Source organism: Camelus ferus, chromosome 1 (assembly GCF_009834535.1).
Source record: "Camelus ferus isolate YT-003-E chromosome 1, BCGSAC_Cfer_1.0, whole genome shotgun sequence".
Classification (NCBI taxonomy): domain Eukaryota; kingdom Metazoa; phylum Chordata; class Mammalia; order Artiodactyla; family Camelidae; genus Camelus; species Camelus ferus.
Window position 1 is genome coordinate 50,621,180 of NC_045696.1, and position 24,942 is coordinate 50,646,121.

A 24,942-nucleotide genomic window follows, 5' to 3' on the forward strand; every position below is an offset into this window, starting at 1 on the left:
AGCAGTATTTGACAAGAGCCTTTCCAGTGAGGTTGAAGAGAGTTCTTCTGGAGCTGCTTTTCCAATAGACAAACTCCAGGTTGCAAGGTGTGATGCTTAAGGTTTCCTGATAGTACACTGTGAAAACATTGCCCTACCAAAGCATGGTTATTTTTAATAGGAGTAATTAGGCCTTTGAAATTTTGGAATGTCTTTCCTTTTAACAGTTGTGGGTCAAAAGAGGCAGGAGCCAAGAGCATCAGGCGTCCTGTGACTATCTCAGAGGATAAGAGTTTGTTCCAAAAGGGGTGGGTGTGAGATTCAGAAGCTTTACCAAGGCATTTGGAGCACCTCCACAAATTTTGCCAACTGAGTCTTAATAATGCCATTAGTGAGTTTGACTGAACCACAGGACTAAAGATGGTAGGTGCAGTGAAAGTGTTGTAAAACTGGCCAAACAGCATAGACTTGTCAAATTACCTGATCAGTAAAATGCATTCTCTGAGCATTATAAAGTTCAAGAGGAGTTCCCCTAGGTAGGAATAATCTTTTTCGAAAAGACTTTAGCCACAGAAAAAGCAGCGGCCTGTCTGCAAGGGACAACTTCAGAACAGTGTGGAAACTTACTGACCATGACCAAAATGTATTTACATCCATGAGATGAAGGAAGTTTTTTGAAGCCCATTTGACATACAAATGAACTCAAATGGTTCATTAGGCAGTTTTAAATGCCCAGGAGCAGCCTGAGCAGACTTCCCTGGGTTATACTTTGCACAAGTGGGACAAATGAGGTAGGCACCTTTTGCAGCCTTGTTAATGTTTACCCACCAATATGTACTCATGAAGGCTATCATTTTGTCAGTAGGCCAGTGGCTTAATGTATGTACAGTAGTGAGGAGTGGAGTAAGAATTTTAGAATCTCCAGTAAGACTGGGTTGTTATTTTGTCTGAACCAGAACTTTTTCTCTTTTTATCAAACCATCAATTGCTGAATTTTCTCTTTTTATCAAACCATCAATTGCTGAGTTATCAAACCATCAATTGCTTGATTTTCCTTTTCTGAGGCCAATTATTGGGCTTCTCCAGTCAGTTTTTGCAAGCACAGTATCTGCCATTGTCACCTTTTAAATAAGAACCATCAGGGAAGCATGGTCAGCGTTACCCAAGGGCATTTCCTATAGATCATCATGAGGAGTCAGGAGGTGGTCTGTGAGCATTAAGGAGTCTTAAGGGGCTTCATTGGTGACAGAGGGAGAAGAGAAGCAGAGTAAGGTTATTACAACATAAAAGAGTTATGTGAGGAGCAGTTAACAAAAGGTCTTAATAGGAGGTGAGGCAGCTGACTGAAAAATGTTGAGGTTGATGAGAATTTTGGGGAAGTTCTACTGTATGAGACAGAAAAATGGTTAAAGAGGCTCCCATAACGATTTTCTCAGTGGCTTTAACCAAAAAGGCAGTGGCCATAATGGTTCTAAGGGTGTATTCCCATGCTACAGGGTCCAGTTGCTGGCTCTAAAATCCTGTGGGTCAATGGTGGTTTCTGTATTTGGGGGTGGGTGCCTCAAGCGCATTCCCTTCTTTTTCATATGCAAAGAAGGAAAAGGGAACCTAATAATTGGGATGCCCAGGGGGAGATGGGTTCATCGAACTCTCCATTAAGGCCTTAAAAGCTATGTTGTCTGGTTCTTCCTATAAAATTGGGTTGCAGTTGTTATTGTGTAGTAAAACATACAGAGGTTTGGCCACAAGAGAGAAATTTGGAATCCAGTTTTGGCAATAACCAGCTAGCCCAAGAAAACTTTACAGTTGGTACTTAGTTTGGGGTTTGGAGTAACTTAGGACACCACAAAGCCTATCTGGATCTCGGTGTAGCCCTTGTTTTGATATCAGATTCCCTAAATATCAAACCTGGATTTTGGAAAACTGCAGTTTTTCTTTGGTAACCTTATGTCCTTCTAGGACTAAAAGCTTTAGTAAGTGGATGCTGCCTTCCTGTGAGGAGACTTGAGAAGGAATACTGCAACAAAGTAGAATATCTAGGGGACTTTTTATCATCTAGTTCAGCCTTCAGGGTTTGTAAGAAACAGGGAGGACTCTCAATACAACAGTGACGAGTTGCTGTCCAGGGGAATTGTTTTTCTCCCCAAGTAAAGGCGAAAAGGTATCGGCCAGCTTCATCAACTGGAATACCAAAGAATGCACTGCATAAATCAATTTCAGTAAAGGACTTGCTTCCAGTGGGAATGGACGGTAGTAGAGTATAAGGCTTAAAAACTACAGATGTGGATGGATAACAAAGTTGTTTATTGCCTGGATGTCCTGGACAACCTACACCCTCAGCCCTTACGTTTTTCTCACCAGTAAAATAACAGTATTAGAGGAACGAGTATAAGGGATAATGAGGCCTTGAGCTTTGTAACGTTCTATTATGCGCTTTCTGCCTTGAGTTGCTTCTTTACTTACAGCATATTGATTAATTCTGAGAAGAAGTTATGAGAAATCTGTTTGAATCATGACAGGAGGTGCACTATGAATTTTGCCAGTATCAGTTGGAGATTTTGCCTGTAATATCAGTTGGGGATAACTGATTCAAAAGGAACAAATGATCATGATCAGTATTCTAGAGTCAGCTCTAGTATCAAGAGACAGAACAAATAAAAGATGTCAAAGAGTCATTTAGTTCTTTACTGAATTGGTTACTTTAATGACTAGTGTCAAATTCTAGAATGATTTCTCCCTTTGTGGAGAAAGAAATTCCAGCATGACACTTCTCTAAGAAGTCTCAGCCTAATACATGGTTAGCAACAGAGAAATGAAGGAGAAAAGGATATGTAGCTCTCAGAGAGCCTGAACAAGAGGATAGGTTCAGAAACAGGAACCTCTTGGGGTTCATTAGAGATCCCCACTCTCTGAACTGCTTTAGTACTTTGAGTCAGGGGCTGCTTTATTAGTAGTGGGTTGAGCACCAAGAGTGTGGTTCCAGTGTCAGTCATGACTGGAAGAGATTCATCCCCAATCTGGAAGCATTTCTGTTTCTCCAAGCCAATTAAGAGGGAGGATTGGGAAGAGCCCCTGTGGTTCCTTGGAGCCCTGTCTTTGATAACTGGAAGGACACTGGAAAGGCTGATTAGAAGGCTGAAGGTGACTGAAACACTTAAGTTTGGAACGATCTCTTTTCCAGTGTCCTGGCTCTTTGCAATAATAGCAGAAACTAGAAGGCTTTTGGTTTCATTTAGGAGTTTCCATTTGCTGTAGTTGAAGATTAAGAATTTTTGCAGTCTTCCTTTTGGGTGACTCATCTAGAGCGTGAGAGAGCTGTTTGCCAGATTAACTAAAGGGAAATCTGGAGTAGATTTAGTTTCCCATTCCATCCTAGTGCTTTATACTAGAAAGGAAAGGTCTCAGTTCAGCCCATTAATGAACATAGAGTTAAAAGCTACCTGGGTAGAATCAACATCTGAAGGAAGACCAGAATTTTCCTTAAAAATAATCTGAAGTCAACTATAATAGTCATGAACAGGTTCATCAAATTTTTGTGTGCAAGGCTGAATTTTGTTCCAATCAACAGGCTTTGAAAAAGCCCTAGGAAATGCTTGACGCTGGCACCTAGCAATCGCCCAAGCCTGATATATAATAAGTTAGTGAGCTGGCCTCCTGGTTATCATTCTAGAAACCTTTCAGGATTTTCCCAGTTAGCAGTTTTCATCCAGTGCTGGGCCTGGCCTTCACTGACAAGCATATGAACTAGCTGCTGTAAATCAGAGAAGCCAGGTTGGTAAGTTTGAATCACTGTATTTAAATTGCTCAGCAAGTCTGTGAGCATCTTCAGTTATCTGGGGAGAATCTTTTTGACTATGGCTTTCAGTTCAGCTTTAGTCTAGCAAACATAAGAAGTTAAGGGTTTAGCCTCTAGATCCTCAGAAGGCTAAATTTTAGAGGGACGAAGCTCTGGTAAGTTCAGAGGATAAGGGAATGGGGAGAGTTTCAGATAGAAAGGGAAAGTGGGCAAGAGAATTGGTATGGGGAGCCTGAGAGTACAGAGGAGGTGCAGGTAGCACTGGAAGGGAGGAGGAAGGTGGCACCAGAGGTGGACCATGAGACAAAGAGCCAAGGAAGGGAGCATGAAGCCTCAGAAGCCATTTTATCTTTCTTTAACCGTTTGTTTGACTCAAAGTCTCAGTTTGTAGAGAGGCAATTTTAGGATCCTGATAATATTTGGAAGCTTCAAAATACCAATCAAAATAAGCATTTCATTCAGTTCTGGAAATTTTAGAGCTGTAGTGGTCCAGTTCAGCTTTAAGAAAATTAAGTTTGGGGATTTCAAAAGTTCCCCGTAATGGCCATTGATATAATTGCCTTTGGTCAGTTAGAAATGTGCATGAGGAAGGACCAGAGTTTTTAAACATTAAATCAGCTGGAATCCCTGGGTGAGGGGCACCCTCAAAATATTTACATAATTGAGACCCCATTTTTCAGAGGTTTTTCTCTAAGGTGAAAGAACAGTATTTAAACAGCTTACAGCTCAATTCAAACTGCTTGCAGCTCACACAGCCTGCAGGCCTGACACCTGCCACTACTAAGGAAACAGCTTGGTCCTGAAGGGACCAGGCTGAAGACTTCTCAGCCAGTTCCCATAGAACAGCCCCTTTTCCAAAGGAATGGGCCACTGGCTTCTCAGCTATTTTCTGTTGAAACAGTTAGGTCTCAAAATCAGACCAAAGTGTCAAAAGAGTACTTGCATACAGAACAAGGCCTTAAACAGAAAGGACAAAACTTTAAAATAGATCCCAAGTAAAGCCTACAAAGCTTCAAATGTAAAGAGGGCATAAGCTTGGATCCAGAAGAAAGGCATACCTTTAAACTCCAGAATTGGCAAGAAAAGCAGTGAACTCAATGGGCTCAATTGTGAGTACCATACCTGTTCACTCACCAGCTCCCAAGCCGTCAGGAGTCTACTACTTTGTACAGGCCACCAAATTGTTGACCTAAAACAAACAGACTGCCAGTTATTTCTCCAGCAAAAAAAAAAAAAAAAAAAATAGGTTTATTCAGAATCAGCAGAGAATTGCAACTCCATGTCTGCAACCATGGCAAGCCACATGCCAGTCCCTGCATAGCAAGGGAAGGAGAATGCGCTTATATAGAGGAAAAGGAAGCTGTACTAAACCAAGAGTCTGTAGCTTTTCATTGGCTAAGACCTTGCCAGGAAGTAAGAAGAGTTTTTCTTCTTCCTGTTAGGCTCTGCGGTAGTCACAGAGCATGAGAGCTCCCTCTTCTGGTCTCCCAACTCTATTTAATTGAGGTTTCTGTTTGTTAGTTTGTTTTTTTTTTTTTTTACAGGTATCAATGTTATCTTAGAGATTTTCTTCTTTTTTTAGTTCCCAGAAAAAAATTTAAGAGCACTGGGAAATGATCCATTCTTTAATGATGTAGTAGAATTTCCTAGGAATTGCTGGTCCTGGTGCTTTCTTATTGTCTGGTTGTTTGTAAGATGTTACTTCTTTAAAAACTCTATCTTTTTAAATGGGAATTTGTTTGTATAGCTATCCTATTGTCTTCTAGAGACATTTTAGGTAACTTTTATTTTTAGAAAATTATGTATTTACTAGGATTTCAGATTTATTTGAAAAATTTTGAGAAAGGTAATCTCTGTGCTTCTTCTAACTTCCCTTGTATTTGCAGTTATTGTCCCCCTTTTATAATTTTTATTTTCTTATTTTATGTATTTGTGTTTTCTTGATTAAGTACACTATTTTTTCCTTCAAGGAACAGCTCTTAGATGTAATGTACTCCTACTCTTTTTGTTTGTTTGTTTTTAGTTAAGTAATTTCATGCTTTTATTTTGATTAATTTCTACTTTCCAACTTCCATAGGTTTATTTTTTATCCCTGTTATATTCAGTTATTTTTATTAACTCCTTGAGTTGGATGTTACTTCGTTCATTTTTAGCCTTTTGGTTTATTATTCTACATATGTGAGATTATGAATTTTTCTCTGAACAGTGCTTTAATTGCACACCATAGGTTCTGGTATGTAGTTATTTCTAAATTTATTTTTGGCACCGAATTGAATTAGTTATTGTCTTGATTCATGGCACACTCTCATTGGTCAATGCATAGCCCTCTTTTGTTTACTTATTTGTCAGCCTGTTAGCTTTTTTAATGACCCACCATCCAACATAGTCTTGACAATAGCCTGTACTTACCTATATGGTTCTTCCCATCCCCCTTCTTCTGCCTCCTCCTCCCCCTGACTCAATCAGTGATAAGTATCATTCTGAATTCTTTGTTTTTCATTCCTTTGCTTTTCTTTTATATAAACTATATATATAGTTTTATAACATCTATCTATCCCATATCTATTCTTAAAATATGTTTTATTGTAGATTCATTTTTTAATTATATTCTGAATATCCTGTAATTTTGATATTGATTTCCTCTTTGACCCAAAAGTTGTTTCAAAAGAGATTTGTTTTCTCTTTATTTTTCAGATTTTAGAGTATTTTGTTTGTTTGATATCTTGATTTATTATTAAGTTCTAGTTTTATAGAATCATGAACAGATAATGTTTTCTGCACTATTTTTACATTTTAGAATTTATTGAAGTTTTTCTTTGGCTTAAAATATGGTCAATTGTGAATGCCACATAACTCATACAGAAACAGCATGCTATCTAGTATAGTGTTGATAGATATCAATCAGATCTACCTCATTAATTATGTTATTTAGGTCTTCCATACCATATTTTCTTGTTTCCACTTGATCTGTCATGGACTGAGGGGACAGAACTAAAATTTCCTGCTACTGATGTATTTTTTTTACCCTACCTTCCATGGTTTTTGCTTTATAATTGTTGATTCTCTGCTAGTTGGTATTCTAACTTTTTGAAAATCATACTGTTAAAACACTACAAAGTATCATTCCTTGACTTCCTTAAGCTTTTCTTTTCTTGATACTATGATTATGGCCCATTGCATTTGCCAGTTACTTTGCCCACACTTTTATTCTCAGCTGTTCTGATTCCTTTTTTTAGGTAGGTTTCTGTATAGCCTAAAGTTGAATTGCTTTGTGATCCAATTTGAATGTCTTTTCCTCATCTTTGACTTCTGTTACATGTTGAATCATGTTCCCCAAAGTGTGTATGTTGAGGTCTTAACCCCCAGTACCTCAGAATGTGATCTTATTTGGAAACTGGGTCACTGCAAATATAATTAGTTAAGATGAGATCATACTGGAATATGGGCCCCTAATCCAATATGAGTGGTGTCATTATGAAATGGGAAAATCTGGACACAGATACACGGGGATGCCACATGAAGTTTGGAGTTATCCTGCCACAAGCCAAGGAACTACCAAAAACTTAGAGGAAGGCCTGGAATAGATGCTTCCCTAGAGCCTTGAGAAGGAGCATGGCCCTGCCAACACTTATCTCAGAGCTCTAGCCTCCAGAATTATGAGACAATAAATTTCTGCTGCTTGAGCCACTCAAGTTTGTGGTACTTTGCAAATTAATACAATTTCTTTGTAAATATCAGTTGATTCTCATTATCAGCAACCCTTTATATTAATTTAAAATTTTTTCTTATGCCTTAATAGGTACAAATTCATGGCAAATTGCTGAAGACTTATGGACCAGATATTGCAAGTGTTAAAAGGGTCTATAGGTTACCCCTAAAATGTCCTAAATCCCTGCAGCCTAAGCAGAACTCAGCGTAGCTGACACCTATCCTACTACTAGCATCCCACAAAAATCTCAAGTAAACTAGCTAAAAGCCATCCAACTACACATAACACCTCTTTTCTTTTCAGGATCATGAGACTTACTGTGAATCAAAGAACTGAAACCAGTAAGAGTCTCTCCAGCAAAAGAAGAATAAGCCTAGATTCCCTGTTACCTGATCCAGACATACCTAACTGCGACTTGCCTGGCCATTTGTGAAAATGAAGAAGCTTCTGCTTCCTCCAGTGAGGGTAACTCTTTTGCAAAACTGTAAAAGGCTATTAAGAAAATGAAGGTCCCTAAGGGTCCTACCTGAGACAAGATCTAGATTGTTCTCATCTTGAGCATTAATTTGTAGTTTAACTGTCCATGCTCTTAACTGTCAACCAATGGGTTTTGGGTTTTGATTTTTACTTTGATTACCAATGTTTGCTGCAATTTATGAAGCAGAGCTAGAGGGCAGATGCAGCAGACTGCGTGGGCTCTCTAGTTAAGGGTGGCTTGGTGCTGCACCCCAGAGATGCCCTGGATGCTGGCCTCTGAGAGATGGCACAGGGATCTAAGGTGGCCTATATATCCTTTCCTTCCTTCACTCCTTCCCTTCATGCTTCTGCTTCTTCCCTCTCCAGCCCAGTTGCCATGGAGAAGAATACGCTTTTCATATGCTTATTTGCCAGATATATAATTTGAAGACTATGAACAATGGCAATACTTTCAATCCAAAAATATGGACACCTAGTCTGACACTAAGTATTAGGAATGTGGGTAGTTCTTAAACTCTGGCAGGAATGGCCAGCGTTGAAAGACAGGCAATGAGTGAACCGAAGCTCAGAATTTCTCTATGTAAACATACGTAGCACACATCTTACCTAAATATGCCTTCCAAGGGGGGAAAACAAAAACATTACCATACTAGTTATAAACTTTACCACTGGAAGGGATGAAATATAACTCAAAGGAAAAATAAGCAAAAAAAATTTTTACTTGATCCTATATAAGCACTTATGTTAAACTTTATTTTTAAAATAAACTTTGTTTTTTATTAAAACAATTTTAGGTTCACAACAAAATTGACTGGAAAGGACAGAGATTTCCTGTATACAACCTTTCCTCACACATGTGCAATCTCCCCCAGTATCAACATCCTGCACCCCAGGGGTACAGTTATTGAATCTACACTAACACAGTTCACCTAAAGTCGATAGTTAACATTAGAGTCTGTTCTTGATGTTGTACATTCTGTGGGCTTTGACAAGTGTAATAGACAAAATAGTTTCTCTGCCCTAAAAATCCTCTTGGTTTGCCTATGCATCCCTCTCTCCCCTAACCCCTGGCAGCCACTTACCTTTTTACTGTCTCCATAATTTTTCTTTTTCCAGAATGTCATGTGGTTGGAGTCACACAGTGTGTAGCCTTTTCAAATTTTTTCTTTCATTTAGAAATATTCATTTAAGATTCCTCTCTATCTTTACATGGCATAATAGCTCATTTGTTTTAGAGTTGAGTAATATTCCATTATCTAGGTTATCAGTTTACTTATCTCTTCACCTAATGAAAACCATCTTGGTTGCTATTACGAATAGAGCTGCTATAAACATCTGTGTTTTGTGTGGACATAAGTTTTCAGTTCCTTTGGGTAAATACCAAGGAGCACAATTTCTGGACCCTATGGTAAGAGTATGTTTAGTTTTGGAAAAAATAGCCAAACAGCCTTCTAAAATGGCTATAATTTTGCATTCCCACCAGCAATGTATGAGAGTTTCTTTTGCTCCACATCCTCACCAGCAATTTGATGCTGTCAGTGTTCCAGATTTTGGCCAGTCTAGTAGGTATATTGTTGTATCTTATTGTTACTTTAATTTGCAATCCCCTAATGACTTGTATGGAGCGTCTTTTCATATGCTTATTTGCCATCTGTGTATCTTCCTCAGTGAGGTGTCTTTGAGGTCTTTGGCCTATTTTTTAATGGAGTTGTTTGTTTTCTTATTGTTGAGTGTTGAGAGTTCTATGTTTATTTTGGGTAACAGTCCTTTTTCAGATGTTCTCCAAATATTTTCTCCCAGTCTATGCCTTGTCTTCACATTCTCTCCATGTTGTCTTTCTCAGAGCGGAAGTTTTTAATTTTAATGAGGTTCGGCTTTTCAAATATTTATTTTATGGGTCCAAGACCAAAGACATAACATATGAAGGATTGTTATGACTTCTTGGAGAATTGACCCCTACCTATATCATTAAGTAAAACCCCTCTTCATCACTGGAAACTTTTTTCTCAGTAGTCTATTGTATCTGAAATTAATATAACTACTTCTGCTTCCTCTTGATGACTGTGAGCATGTACTGTCTTTCTCTGTCTTTTTACCTGTAACCTATATACGTCTTTATATTTAAAGTAGGCTCCCTAGACAACAGTATAGTTGGGTCTCACTTTATATGCACTCTGAAAATCTGTCTTTTAGTATGTTTAGACTGTTGACATTTACAGTGATTTATGTAGTTGGATTAATGTCTAACATATTTATTATTTTCTATTTGCTTCCTTTTTTCTTTGTTCCTATTATATCTTCCACTGTTTTTTTGCCTTTTGTGGTTTTAATTAAGCATTTTTTATGACTTCATTTTAATCTCTTTTCTTGGTATATCAATTATATTTATTTTTAAAAATTTTTTCCTGGTTGCCCTTGAATTTTTGATATGCATTTACAGCTAAACCAAGTATGCTTTCAAATAACAGTGTAATATTTCATGGGTAGTACAAATATTTTATAATAATTCATTTCATTTATATATGCATACATAAGTATATGTATATATACATAAGTATTCATAATCAAATAACTGTATCTATTATTTTGACCAAACTGTTAACATTACATCAATTAAGAATAAGAAAAATAAAAGTTTTTATTTTACCTTCATTTTTCATTCTCTAATACTCTTTCTTTGTGTAGGCCCAAGTTCTGACTTGTATCATTTTCCTTCTCCCTGAAGAACTTCTTTTAACATTTCTTACAAGACAGATCTACTGGCAACAAATTCCTTTGATTTTTATTTCTTTGATAAAGCCTTTATTTCTCCTTCACTTTTGAAAGACAGTTTCAGAGTGGTGAGAAATAACTCACAGAATTCTGGTCTGTGAGTTATTTCTCTCAACACTTGAAATATTTCACTCCACTCTCTTCTTGATTACACTGTTTGTGAGAAATCAGATGTAATTCTTATTTTTGCTTCTATAGAGGTAATGTGTGTTTTTTCCCTCTGGCTTCTTTATCTTTATTTTTCTGCAGTTTGAATATGGTGTAGTGTTTTGTTATTTAATTTGCTTGGTGTTCTCTTAGCTTCCTGGGTCTGTCGTTTGGTGTCTGTCTTTCATCTGGGGAAATTCTTAGTCATTATTACTTCAAGTATTTCTTCTGTCCTTCGTCTCTTTCTTCTCCTTCTGGCATTCCCGTTAAGTGTGTGGTACACCTTCTGTAGTTAGCCCCCTATTTTTGGATACTCCATCCTTTGTTTTTGCAGCCTTTTTTCCTCTTTGCTTTTCAGTTTTGGAAGTTTCTATTGATGTACGCTCAAGCACAGAAGCTCTTTCCTTAGTCATGTCCAGTCTACTGATGAGACCATCAAAGGCAGTTTTTCATTCCTTTTATAGCATTTTCAATCTCTGGCATTGCTTTTTGATTCTTTCTTAGAATGTCCATCTCTGATTAGATTACCCAGCTGTTCTTGCATGTTGTCTACTTTATCCATTAGAGCCCTTAGCATATTAATCATAATTGTTTTAAATTCATGGTCTGACCATTCCAACATCCCTGCCAGTATCTGAGTCTGGTTCTGACACTTGCTCTGTCTCTTCAAATTGTGTTTTTTGCCTTTTAGTATGTCTTGTAATTTTTTGTTGAAAAATAGATACGATGTACTGGGTAAAAGAAACTGCAATAAGTAGGCCTTTAATAATGTAGTGGTTAGGTGAGAGAGGGAGGGAAGTGTTCTGTAGTCTTACAATTAGCTCTCAGTCTTCTGGTGAACCTGTGCCCCCAGAAATTCACTAGTGCTGCTTTTTTCCTCCCTTTGGTGGAACAGGATGGGTAGAGGGGGCTGGGCTTTTGTATTTCCCTTCCTTCATGTGGGAGTCTGGAGGGGTATATTTTCTTTCCTCCATGTATGTTAGGCTCTGATAATACCAGTAGGTTAGGCCCTGGCCAAAAAAAAAGGTTTCTCCTGAGGGCAGGCTTTAATAAAAAGAACAGAATGTGTGGATGTATTTCAAAATATGTCCCCCTGCCTAAAGCACAAAGAGATTATTCTCTGGTCCTTACTGTGAGCACCTGGTACAGCTTCTGGAGTTAAAAGTCACAAAAGACAAAAGTGTGAGGGTTACTTTCCTCCATGCCCACCCCCCACCATGACTGGCATCCCCCTGGAGTTTTTATCTCTCAGGCTCGTGCACCCTGAGCTTCCAGCATTCATCTGGTACAGCTCAGGTTTTCCTGCTCTGGTAATGGTTCCCTCAGAAGTTGCTGCTCCTGGGTTCCTATCCAGTAAGCTGTGATTCTCCATATCAGTTTGTCTGTGTCTCCAATTTGGGGGCAGCAGTTTGCTCTGTGATCTTACTTCTCTGATTGATCTAAGAAGAGTTGTTGATTTCTCAGTTTGTTTAGCTTTTCACTTGTTGTTCGGACCGAGCAATGGCTTCTGAGCGTCTTACATGCTGGACAGGAAACCAGAAGTCCTTGTGTCAGCCTTTTTACATCAGTATAGTGGTAATAATCAGTTCATCCTGGCAAAACACCTTTTAGACAAATCAGCATGACTCGGAGGTGATGGTTAAAACCCAGCTGGCACAGAGATGTTTAGCAGGTTACCAAGGCCACACAGCAGGCTAGAAGCTGAGCAGGGATTAGAGATCTGGAGAGCCTGACTCCCAGCCCTGTGTGCAGACTCCACCACCTGTAAACAAACTAGCTAAGAGCCAAACCAGATAAATGTGCCTGAAGTAAGTCACTTGTGGCTGCCAAACTTTGTCTGTTTGCACCATCAGTAAGCTGAGGATCCAAAAGTCAGGGCCTTTTGCGCACATATCACAAGAACCCATCTCTGAGGGGCTATGCTCCAAGGAAGCAGGGGACTGACCACCTTTGGGATCAACACAGTGATTATACATTGCATTTGTATGGTTCTCCTCAGCTTTTGAAACACCTTTTTAAGTGATTTATCTCCTATGTTCCTCCCAACCATACTAGAAGACTGTGAAATATATTATTATTATTTTTTTTTTAAAGTTGGTGAGCCAAGAAGGCTAACAATCCAGTGCTGGGAGCTGAAACTGCCCTAATGAGTATGAAGAAATGAGCAGAAGGCCTGGTCTCCAGGTGAACACAGGAGGTGATCCCTGAGGTCAGATCTGAGGAGGACAGACAGCGTTGCCCTGGCGGGGACAAGGAGGAGAAACAGGTGGGTGAGGGAACCGTGCACCTATTGATTATCAGTATTAGCGTCGCCATTTGGAAACTTCCTGGGAGACACGGAGTATTAGGGGTATGATGTGCTTGGCCATGACTGGGGCATTGAAAAGTCCTCCCGAACCTGAATGATCCATCTTCCCGTTTCTTCCTGTCTCAGTCTTCTGCCTCTTTCACTATTACAATTAACCTCCACACGGGGCCCCTGTCCTCACCCTCCCAGTCATCTCTGGCCTCCCGCCCTCAGTCTCTTCCAGTTCTCTTAAGTTCATCAGCGGCTAGGATGCTACCTCTTGGGTCTCTCTGCTCACTTACCCCCAAGTCCTTGCCCTGAGCTAGTACCACACACCTAACTAACCTTCACTGCAGTGGTCATCCAACAACATACCTCAGGAGTTACAGAAGTGTTATAGAAATTAAGCTAGGGCTATGGACAACAGTGGTAAAAATAGAAATAGAATTATGTCATTGTGTTAGTATACAAGTTACTGTCCCCTCCTTCCTGGGCACATGGCTAGACTACATTTCCCAGTCTTCCTTGCAGTTAAATAGAGACATGTAACTAAATTCTTTCCAATGCCATGGGTGGAAGTGTTGTATACCCTTTACAGGCCTGGCCCGTAAAAATTCTTCTCTGCTCTTCCACGCTCTTCCTGTGGGCTGGATGATGTAGCACTAAGGGCTGGCAGAGTCACAAGGTCTAAGAAGCCTGGGTTCCTTAACCACCTTATGGAAAAGAGCTGTGCTCCAGCCAGAAGCACCCGCCTTGAACAGTTATATGAGATACAAACTTCTATTGTGTTCGAGCCTTTATACATTCGGGGTGTATTTGTAGCAGTAGTTCAGCCTACTTTAACTAATAAATCCATCAAATGAATGAAAGCAGGGAGGACCATCATCACTCAGCTCTTACCTGACTCCAGAGAAGCCCATAATTGAAAAGGAAAAAATATCTGCCTAATAACAAGGGGGAAAAGCCATAGGTAAACATGAATTATGTTTGTATAAAATAGGATGGGGATACTTTGGGTGATGAAGGTTCTTGTAGCAAAGAACTTTTGGGGTTTTTAATAGCTAAACAGTCTCAGTGTGAGCTACTGTTACCCAGTGGATGAGAAAAGAATTCCTTGAAGACAGGTTCTTTGTTAATGGATGAGCCGGCCACATACCAGGTAAATAATAAATACTTAACTGCAGTCAAATCAAGATCAAGGGAGGGAAGAGCCTCAACACCAGCACATTTCTAGAACTGGAACATAGCCAGTCTTGAGGGCCAAACGTTAAAAGAGATATTGACAAAGTCAAACATTCAGATACATTTCAAGGGTAGTAATCACACGTAGTAAAGTCTAAAACCGTGTCAGATGAGAAGCATCAAGGGAATGTAAATGTCTAACCTAGAGGAGTGTATTTGCCTGTGTGGGGGGGGTGGGGGGGTGGGGAGGGAAGTAGAGGAGTGGTGAGAACCACAACTGCCTTTCAGTAATTTGAAGGGTTGTCATGGAGAAGAGGAACTCTATTCCACATCCCTTAAAATGTAAAACTGGGACTGAACTTCTGTTTTATATAAAAAGAGCTTTCCAACAAGTACAGCTGTTGGACAATGGAACAGGCTGCCTTGGAAAGAACTAAACTTCCCCTCAGAGGAAGTATTTCATCCAAAGCTGGCTGCTGCCAATTGAGGTTGTTGTAGAAGGTTATCCAGCACTGGATGGTAGACGAGAAAATGGAAGTCCCTTCCGAAGCTTTCGGGACCCTATGAGAGATAGTCCTTATTGAAGCTTGCATTAATAAGACATTCAGGAGATGCTCTGTTTGGGGATCACCTGTAGCTTCCAGTAGTCTCTGTGCCAACTCTGTCTTTCCCACGAGGGTGACTATTTGGCTGGTTGCAAGAGGAAGGGACAAGGAGGTCTGGGAGAAAGGAAGCCAAATGCTAAGTCATAGAATCCATAATCTTGGTGTTTTATTCAAAGTCTAGTTTTGGGAAACGGAGAGCAACAGATAGAGAGAGACAAAGTCTTTAGCCCCTCAATATGTCCACTACCAAATTACACCACTTTAGTGGAGCATTTAGTCCAGAATACCTCCTGGAGAGATGTAACCAATTATCACCCACATCTTACTGGTCTGAAGAGATCAGTACCCGGGGAGTAGGAGGAAAGGCTAACTTCCCCTTGTAGGTTTCTTATGGTGATCAGCACAGTTAGAGACAAAGGATGAAAGCCCAAAGAGGTTAGTATGAGGGCTGGGGGTGTCCAGGGTGTTGGGGAACTGCGGGGGTGGGAGGAGTTTTGCCTGCTCTGCAGTTTAGCCTGGGGCTTTGGTGTATCTCTGAGAACTTTCTCTGGGCTGATAACACTGTTTAACAACAGCCAAGTTGGAATGTCAGGACTTGTTTATAAACTGCAAACACCTTACTACTAGCTCAGCTCAGTCTTCCCCATCTCAGTCCATCAGCCTGGTCTTTTTGGGTTCAAGCCTGGATCTGCTCATTCCTCCCTCTGGGATAAAGAAGGGAGAAGGAAAAGAAGGATGCTGTCTGTGCTAAATATCTTTCCTATGAGGGAAGAGCACCTCGGTGATCCATTCTTGTAAAAGTCCCCCAGCCCCACAATTCTCTCTTCCATGTCCAGTATGATTACTTGACATCTTCTCTGTTGGGAGTATTACAGAACCCATTCACACTGGCTGGCTCTTAAACACTCAGAAACCTAGCGCAGAATACTAGATGGTACAGAAACCTCAGAAGGAGGACAAAATAGGCACTACAAGCTGTTGGAAGGGAAATTATGGCAAACTGCATAGGCAAGGAAAACTTCACAGAGGAACAGGAAATGAACTTGAGTCTTGAAGAATGAGCAGGACTCAGTTATGCAAAGAGAAGTGCAGGAATTTCAGGTTGGAGAGACTGCACAAGGAGAAGAGAATGTAAGAATATGTTAGGAGCCAGTGTGTGGAAGGGTCAGACCGGGAGGATCTATGGCGGGAACTCAGTGTTTGGTGCAACACTTCTCACAACCTTCAGCTTCCCCGCACCATTCCACCTCCATCCGTGATTGTTTGGGAGTCTCTAGATAGGAGTGAGCATTCTATGGTTCAGGCTGGTAGATCAGGGAATGTTTAGGAAAAGGTTTATCTGCAAATAATCTGGCAAAACCTCCATGAAATTTTCAAATCAAATGAAGAAATGTTGACTGGCTAGAGGTGTGGTTAAATACACTAAGAGCTGATTCAATCACTGAGCCAAATTATACTTGTCTCTTACCCCCAAATCTGCCACTGCTCATGTTTTCCTTATCACTATCATTGGCCGTTCACCCAGTGGAAATGGTAGTGGATCCTTAAAAAAGTCACCTCACACCCAGATCAGTGTACCCCTGGAGTTTCCCACAATCTGAGTTGTCACAGTGGAGGTACTTAATCGCTTTAAAGGCAGTCAGCTTTCTCTAGGACCTAAATGTAGGCCATGAAAAACCATGTCCCACATAGTATGTGGGACCCGTATGTTTTCCAGTTCTAGAGTAGTGAGGACCTCTTATTCAAATTGACATCTGGGTATGCTAGACTGCCTGAAGTAGTGTTTCCATTTAGACCAACGCTCGTGGTAAGAGTAAGTTCAAAGGCCAACGTCCCATATGTTATCACCATTGAAAAATATGAATTATGTTTTCCTACTAACACTCACTGACTAGCACAATCACAGAGATTCACTTACATCTAGCATTCTGTGCAAAACACATATAAATGACAAAACAAAAGGAGAAAGTTTAGAAAAGAGAGGACTGGTCATAGGATGGAAGGGATGGCAGGCGATGTCTCTGACAGCTCATCAAGACACAAATAGAGATGGCTCATTGTTTCTTAAAAAGGCAGTGGGTCTACTGAGAAATAAGTAAAAATTTAAAAGAATATATAAAGAATGACCTGGAAAAGATGGAACATAATGGATGAAAAAGTACCAAACCAACAGAGACCAGCACACAGAATTATAAAATGTCAAAGCATCTCGTCGAGCATTACTTTAAAAGGTTGAGAATCACTTTCCGGATGAGTCTTGAAGAAGGAGGACCCAACCAGCAGCAGTCTGACGTGGAAGTCAAACTAGGGAGACTTAAGTCCTTTCAAAAATGCCTTCTCCGCTCAGCATCAAGTGACTTCTGGTTGAATTAATGGGATAGACATTTTCCAAATCACAGGAGCGTATGAACTCTGGCCGACCAAGGACACCGTTTCTGGAAGACAGATGCATCCACAGGCAAGATGAGGCAGCCACAGAGCTGTAATCTGCCAGTGTGGGGAGGTTGCCTGCGACAGAACTTAGCTGACGATTTGATCAGGAATTTCTTCCCAAAGGGGACAACATCCCTGCCTTTTATTTGGAAGTCTGCCCTATTTTCCCCGTGAAATTCTTAAATAAGTAGTAATGATTCTTTCCTAAAGGAAAACTGCCATTCTTGCTAGCATGGGCTTTGAACTGACTGTCTCTCGAATCCTTCTGGCACAGAAGACCTGTTGCTGAGTTAGTGAAGAGGACCAACAAGTGAATGAGTTGGATGAACACAAGAGAAGACCCCCTTGAGATGGTGAGGCTTCTCTTTTTCAGTCAGATGCTGACAATGCACAGGATGGTACCATGTAGGATGGCACCGTAGGAGGACAAGGCAGCCACTCATTTCAAACTGAGGGACAGAAGCTGAGTGTACACGCAGCTGAGGGAGTGTGCCCTGGCCCCTCTTATACTCTGCCTGGGTTCAAAGGTCTTTGGAGCTTCCTCAATTTATTACATACCTGTGGACTTGCTGGATAATCAGGAGAGAGCAGTCTATGAACTAACTGTAAGTCCAGGTACTCTCAACATTTCCACACTCACCAACCCCAGTGGACAATGATGTCTAGAGGCAGCACTTTCAGGTGGGAGAAAAAAGTCTAATTAAAATGACTTTTGAAAAATCCCTTCAATTTCCTGTTATACCATCTTTCAACAAGCTGTTACACCATCTTTATACCATCTTTCATTGTTACACCATCCTTCAACTGGTGCAGCATAATTTTGTGGGTGTTTTCCTTCAGTTGAGTAGGATATAAAGTGGCTGACTTTCATTTAGAGGATCATGTTTTATAAAATGAGTTATTTCTTTAAACACAATCAGATCCTATTATGAGATACACCTGGGAACTGAGACCAAAATGGACCAAAGGAAGAATAGATTCACATCTCTTGTTTCAGCTCACCTAACACTCCTCATTGAGTTGACAGATGGGAAAAACATCCTCACTGGTTGAACAGCTCTCTCTCCTTTCTTCCTTTTTTTCCTTTTCTGAACATTACTGTTGGACTCATGTCAATTAAAAACACATGGTACTCGATTCCATGGTTCATGGATGTATCCTCTCCAAAGAATCTAAGTAAGAGCCAGAAATAAAAGGTAGGGTCCAACACTTGAGGAGCTAGTTTCAGGACAGATTGGCCCCTGGAAAGTGCCTTATTGTTGACTGACTGCTGTCTTTCTAAATGTGTGCCCCAGATTCCAGGCCCTTAGCTATGAGAGCTTCTCCCAATAATGATACCTCCTCCTGTCTTTAAGTGTTCTTTACACAATACTTGGATGACACTTGTGGTCCAGAAGACCTTGATTAAGAAGAAAACACAGATTTATGCGAAAAAGACCTGGGAAATCTCAAACAGACACATCTTTATTGCATCCCTCTGGATCTGTGGGAGAGAGAACAGGGCCCAGAAGGATCAGCTTTGGATTTGCTCCAACTCGAGGCTTTCAGTCACTCCTTCTCTTCCAGCCCCCACTCAGGCCAACATCTGAATCTTTCAGTCTCTCTCCCTCCTTCATCGTCCCCTGCTGATTCACCTTTTCCATTCCCTTGTCTCATTTTCCCATTCTTTCTGATGGGCCTGCTCTCTCACACTCATATCTCCTCACAGATCATCTTTCTGCTGGAGCCTGTACTGATGGCCTCTTTCCAAGAGCAGCAGGTTTGAATCAGCTCCAGTTTAAAATGAAGGCAGGGGGTGGGGGTGGAGCGAGGCCAGAAAGGGATATCAGCTCTCTCATGTCCAGTGTTCTGAGTGCACAGCCCTCCCCCAGGCCTCCCGCCTTTCTCTCTCTCTCCCTCTCTCTCTCTCTCCCCCCGCGCCGGCCTCCCGCCTCTCTGCCCAGACATCCCTCTTCACACCTAGGTGTATACCAGAGCAGTCCTAATAATCCCTTGCAGGCAAAACCAGAGACCCCACCCCCACCCCAGCCCCACCCCGTCAGGCAGCTGGTTTCCATTAGATGTTCCAAGCCCTATAAATATTCTCTTTTCTCACTTATCTCTTATTATTTTTCCTTTCCCTTTCTCATATTCCCCTCCCTGCCTCTGGATTCCCTCCTGGGAGGAGGCCTAAATCAAGAAGAGACGGCATGCCAAACTTTGCATTAAGCATCTTGTCATGCCCCAGGCCTCTGGCGGAGCAGAACCCAGAAATAATGGCGTCTTGATTGTCCAGTTCTCTGCTCCACACACCAAACGCTGAACTCCTCCCAGGACGGCAGAAGGGCTGAGCTCAACCTGAGCTGGAGGACGCTGCCAGGTCAGCCCGCCCTGCTGGCTGAGCCTTTGGAGTCCTCTGTCTTGTGCTTTGCACTGAGTGCCATATGGTGTCTTGGGCACAGAGGGGGACATTCTGGGGTTCAGATCCCAGCTCTTTGTACACAGGCAATGTGACCTCAGGCAAGTTACATAACCTCCCTCATTTGTAAAATTGCACTGATAACACCTATGTCAAAGGACAGCTAGGGGGATGAAAATGAGGTAACAAATGGGACTGCATGTAGCTCAAGCCTGCACTTAGACACTTGCCACTTCCTATAGGATTTCCTGTGGGAAACCCACCCTCCTCTCCTACCTCCTCCTCCACCTTCCAGGTCACTCACTGAGCAATTACAGAAGAAGTAACCCCTAAATACCCAAAATCTGTGTCGGGGAGTGTGAAATGTTTGCTCTTGATAAATGTTTGCTCTCTAAGATAAAGAAAGAGACAGAGAAAGAGTGAATGTAAAAGACTTAAACTAGAACAATGTTTACAATTGTTAGTACTTCTTATAAACCAGGCAGCAAGTACTTCTTATAAACCATTGTTGAGTCAGTGACCCCAGAGCTAAAGTTCCTGCAGGGTGGGTTGGGAGGAGGGGGAATCCAGGCACCTTGTCCTAAGCCATAGAGGTTAAGAATGTAGCCTCCGGAATCAGACTGTCTCTGGGTCTGGATTCGAGCTCCAGTGCCCTGTAGCTGTTGAGCTTGAACGAGTTATTGATCTTTCTGTGCTACGTTTCCTCTTCTGTGAATGAGTATAATAATGTAGCTGACTTAATAGGGTCATTCCAGAGATTGAATGAGCTAACATAGTTCACCGCCCTTCAGACAGTGCAGGGCAGAGTAAGTGTACAGTAAATGGTAGCCATCCTTCCCATCCAGTCCACGAGTCCTGGTGTCTTACAGCTTTGCTCTTCCATCCTGGTTGTTCCCAAACTGACCCATGCACGGGGCGTGGATCCAGCAGGGATCTGCTTCTCCCACCTCTGCACCCTCCTCAAAAGGAGTCCAACCACTTTGGTGGCTCTGGATAAATTCCAGCCCTCACAGTAAAATGAACTTTGGAAATTCTTTAACTGGCCTTCCCACAGAGGGATGACCTTTAGGGACATGCACAGAGAGCGCAGGGAGGCCTTTCCTGAGCCTCAACTGTCTGCATCCACCAACTCCGTGGCCTTCCTCAGACCAGAGCCTTTGGCTGGGAGTGCAGCCCACGGCAGGCAGCAGAGACCAGTTCAAACAGAGTCAAAGGTCTTCAGATAGCTTCAGGGGCACGGTGGTGCTGCGTCTGCCCTCTCTGTCTGTTGGGCTGAGGGTAAATGAAGAATTTGGACCTTCCAGCCCAGAGTCAGGTATAGCACAGAATCCCAAGGCCTTAAGTCCACAGAATTGAATCCACAGATCAATCTAGATGGGAACTTGATAAGGTGATTTTTATTTTTTGGGGTAGGGCTAACTTCTTTGCCCTGTCTCATTAAGTGGGGTCAGCTAGACCTGATCCTGTCATTTCCTCACTGTATGATCTTGGGAAAATTGCTTAACCTCTCTGAGCCTCTATTCATTAATCTGTAAAAGGGAATAACAACCATACAACCTTACAGATGTATCACATCTTTCTTGACAGACTTTAGCCATGGCTACTCACCTTTATGACTATTATCCTATCACTTTACTATAAGGTAATTCTACTCCTTTTTATTCCATCCTTAGTGTAGTCAGAAAGACAGCTGGTCACCATCATTCCTATATATAACTACCTTCCAGAGATCTGAGAACAGTTAATACAGCATTCTTCAGCCTCTGAACTTCAGGCTAAACAATGCCAGTTTCTTTCATCTTCCTCCCAAGGTCCTATCTGAAAATCTTGATGTAATTTCATTTTTGCCTTATGGTGTATCTCTAAATTATGAACAGCTCAGGTTATTAGTGCTCAAAGATGAATGCATAATTTTAATAAAAGTCTGACCAAAATGCTGACCCTAGTGAACATAAATTTTAATTCACCTAAATCATGCTTAGCTTGGGTGCCCACTAGTACCATATATATATATATATAATTTTTTGCATATAAATGTTAAACAATTCAAATTTGAAATAGAGAAGAAAGGCCAGTGTTTCTTCCTTTAAGAAGGTGATCCCACAGCTTATTTGTTAAACTTTTTTGTCCCATTCGCTGAAGGAGGAAAACAAGGAAAGAACTACCAAAAGGGACTCCAAAGGAAATCATTAAAGTGAGGGAAAAAGCTCTTAAGAAAAGAGACGTTTTCTGCCTCCTGAACCTTCCTTGCTCCATCCCGTCCTCCCATGGTGACCATGCAGCTAATGGAAGTCTGTGCTCCACTGGGCCCCTGCCGAGCAGGGCTAGGGCAGGACAGGAAATCGCCACTCAGAAAATAAATGACCTGTCCCAGAGTCTTTTGTTAATGAGTCCAGGGCATAATAAATCAAGGTGACCCAGTCTCAAGAAACACAAGCCTGTTTAAAAAAAAAAAAAAAAAAAAAACCTGAAACCCCCAAGCCCCAGAGGTGAAGGGGAGGTGAAGGGAGAGAGGGGACCGCAGGGAGTCCTTATAAATCACACCCAGACGAAACTAGTGCAGATGTTTTCCAGTTTCAGACCCACTCAAGAGGCAGAGAATAGACGCATGTGGACGTGAATGGAAGGGGCTATCTGTTTGGGAGAGGAGACAGGAGACGGCAGGCCTGGTGGACACGGCCCCTCCTCTTGCTCAGCATCCCCTGGGATTTTATCAGCACAGGTCTGCAAGCTCCTTTTTAGTGTCTCCTCATTGTCACCATCCACTTGGCTTTCTCATCTCGTCCCAGGTCTCCCTCTAATCAGCATGGCTGGGGTGTCGGGAGTAAGTGGACTGCCTAAGGCCCCTTGGAGAAGGGAACTAAGAGCTTCTTGTGTCCAGTGTGGGTCCCAGCCTCCTGGAGTGGCAGGTTCCCATATGAGAGGGGTGGTTAGCTAAACCATGGAACGGTCTTCACTTACTAAGTAAACTGCAAGTTCTCGGAGAGTAAAATTTAACAACGATGTAGAAAGGATGTCACATTGGAAATAACTGTTCCGGCATGTAGTCGAGAACTAGGAGCAGACAGATCTCAGGCGAGCTGTAATGTGAGACTCAGTTCTATGCAGAGGGCTTTCACATAGAGCTGTTAATAGCCTGGTAAGATAGATGTCATTGTCCCCATTTGACAGATGCAGAAACTGAGGCCAAAAGAAACTAAGGAATAACAACAAAAGGCATCTGTAATGCATGTTGCAGTTTGTAACAGGTGTTCACGTTCATTACTTCATTGGGGTACACCCTATATGGGAGGTTAGACAGGTTGTTCTTCCCTTGGCTACAGATGAGGAAACCTGGGATGAAAATGAAAAAAACCTTTCCAGGTCACGCAGCTTACGTGTGGAGGAACCCGGATCCACACCCAAGCTCTCAAATCTGTCTGTTGTCCTTTCTATTTAACCACAGCTATTTGCCGGGGTCGCATGATGAGCCCCCTGCTGTTAGGGAAAGGACAGTGAAAAGGGGAGGCTAAACTTTGGCCATGGTTCACTGACTGCTTAGTGTTTAGCGGCAGCTGGAAGGGAGATGGACAAGAGGAAAGTAACCAAAGACTTTTTCCCCTTCTCCTTGTTGTCTAAAACCTGCCATTCAGTCATTTCCCTCCCTGTTTATGAGCCTGGCCTCCTCTAATCACTCTCTCCTACCCACTGTCCTGTCAAAAGAAATGACATCACACCAACTGCTTTTTTTTTAAATTATTGTCCCTGCTGAATTCAGTTTCAGCCACCGCCATCACCACTACTAGTTTGTAGAGCACTTTATATTTTCCGAATTTTTTTCCTATCCGTTACTTCCTCTGGGCTTCTTAATCAGGATTGTCATTTACCCATGGAGAAACAGACCAGAGTGGCTTCCCCAGGATGGCTCCACACATTAGAATGGAGATCTTCCCCTCTAGCCTGGACTGCTTCCCAAACAAACACAAGTAGCCAGACGCCTTTTTTCAACTCAGTTTTTTTTACATTGCCCCAGTTCTGCAGTGAGAGATGTCACCGTCTCCCTCCAGGGTTCTCCCTAGACCTCCTATACCAGCCCTGCTTCCTTTCAAAATAAGAGAATGAGCATTCTGCTCTAATCCAAATAAGAGTCCAAGTGTTGGCCCCACCAGGCACCGTTGTCAACTTAAAACAGGAAGATGCCACAGCAGGCCGCCTAAAATAAACCAAAATAAACTCATAGCTTTTAATTGGTCCAGGACCTAGATCTGCCAGGACAGCAGGCACACCCATGAAAATTAGGACTGTTCCAAGTATTTTAGGTAGAATAGCAGCCTTCGACGAAGGCAGAGTACTGCTTTAGGTTTTCTTTTCTTGTTTTTTGTTTGGTTTTTGGTTTTTGGTTTTGTTGTTTTGTTGTTTTGTTCTGTTTTTTTGGTTCTGCTCTACGAGTTCTCAAATCTTTCACACTCAGATGTTGACTCAGCTGGCTACCCAGAGCCAAGAACCCCAGGATGTGGGCACTTTGGTCAATTCTGGCATATCAATTTTCTGTTATAAAAGCCAGTCAGTCATTCAACAGATTATGTTAGATTCTTAATCTGTACCGGGGACTGTCTTCAGTGGTGAAGAAGATTGAGACTTATGTTGTATACTATCCTGGCCACTAACTAGCTGAGAGAGCTTGGGCAAGACTCTTCCCTTTATGGATGGCAAATCCTGCCACTATGAACTGTAAGCGTGGACTGGTCAGCCTCTAGGTCGTTTCTAACCTTGCAGCACTACAGTTCCTGAGAATCTGTGCTGGCGAAGTTGGCCTGGGAGCAGCACCTGAGAATAATAGTGTCCTTTTAATTTACTTACATGAGAAACTGGAAGAGGAGGTAGAAGTAGAGATTATATTTTGCAAAGAAATCAGACTTTGCTGTGTAAGAGGGGGTGGGGGGTGGGGCAGGAGGAGCAGGGAAGAATGGCTACTGAGTTTTAAAAATCCATTATACATGTCACAAAAAAACTTCTCAAATACAAATACGTGTATCACTTTATGCTGTTTTCTGACACGTATTTTATATAGCTATAATCAGTTCTCATAATATTTTTCATTCTTTGTTTTATCTGTTACTTTGTATATACATTCTGTGTATCACAAAGTGTATGGTTTTCTCATTGTTTTTGGACAGT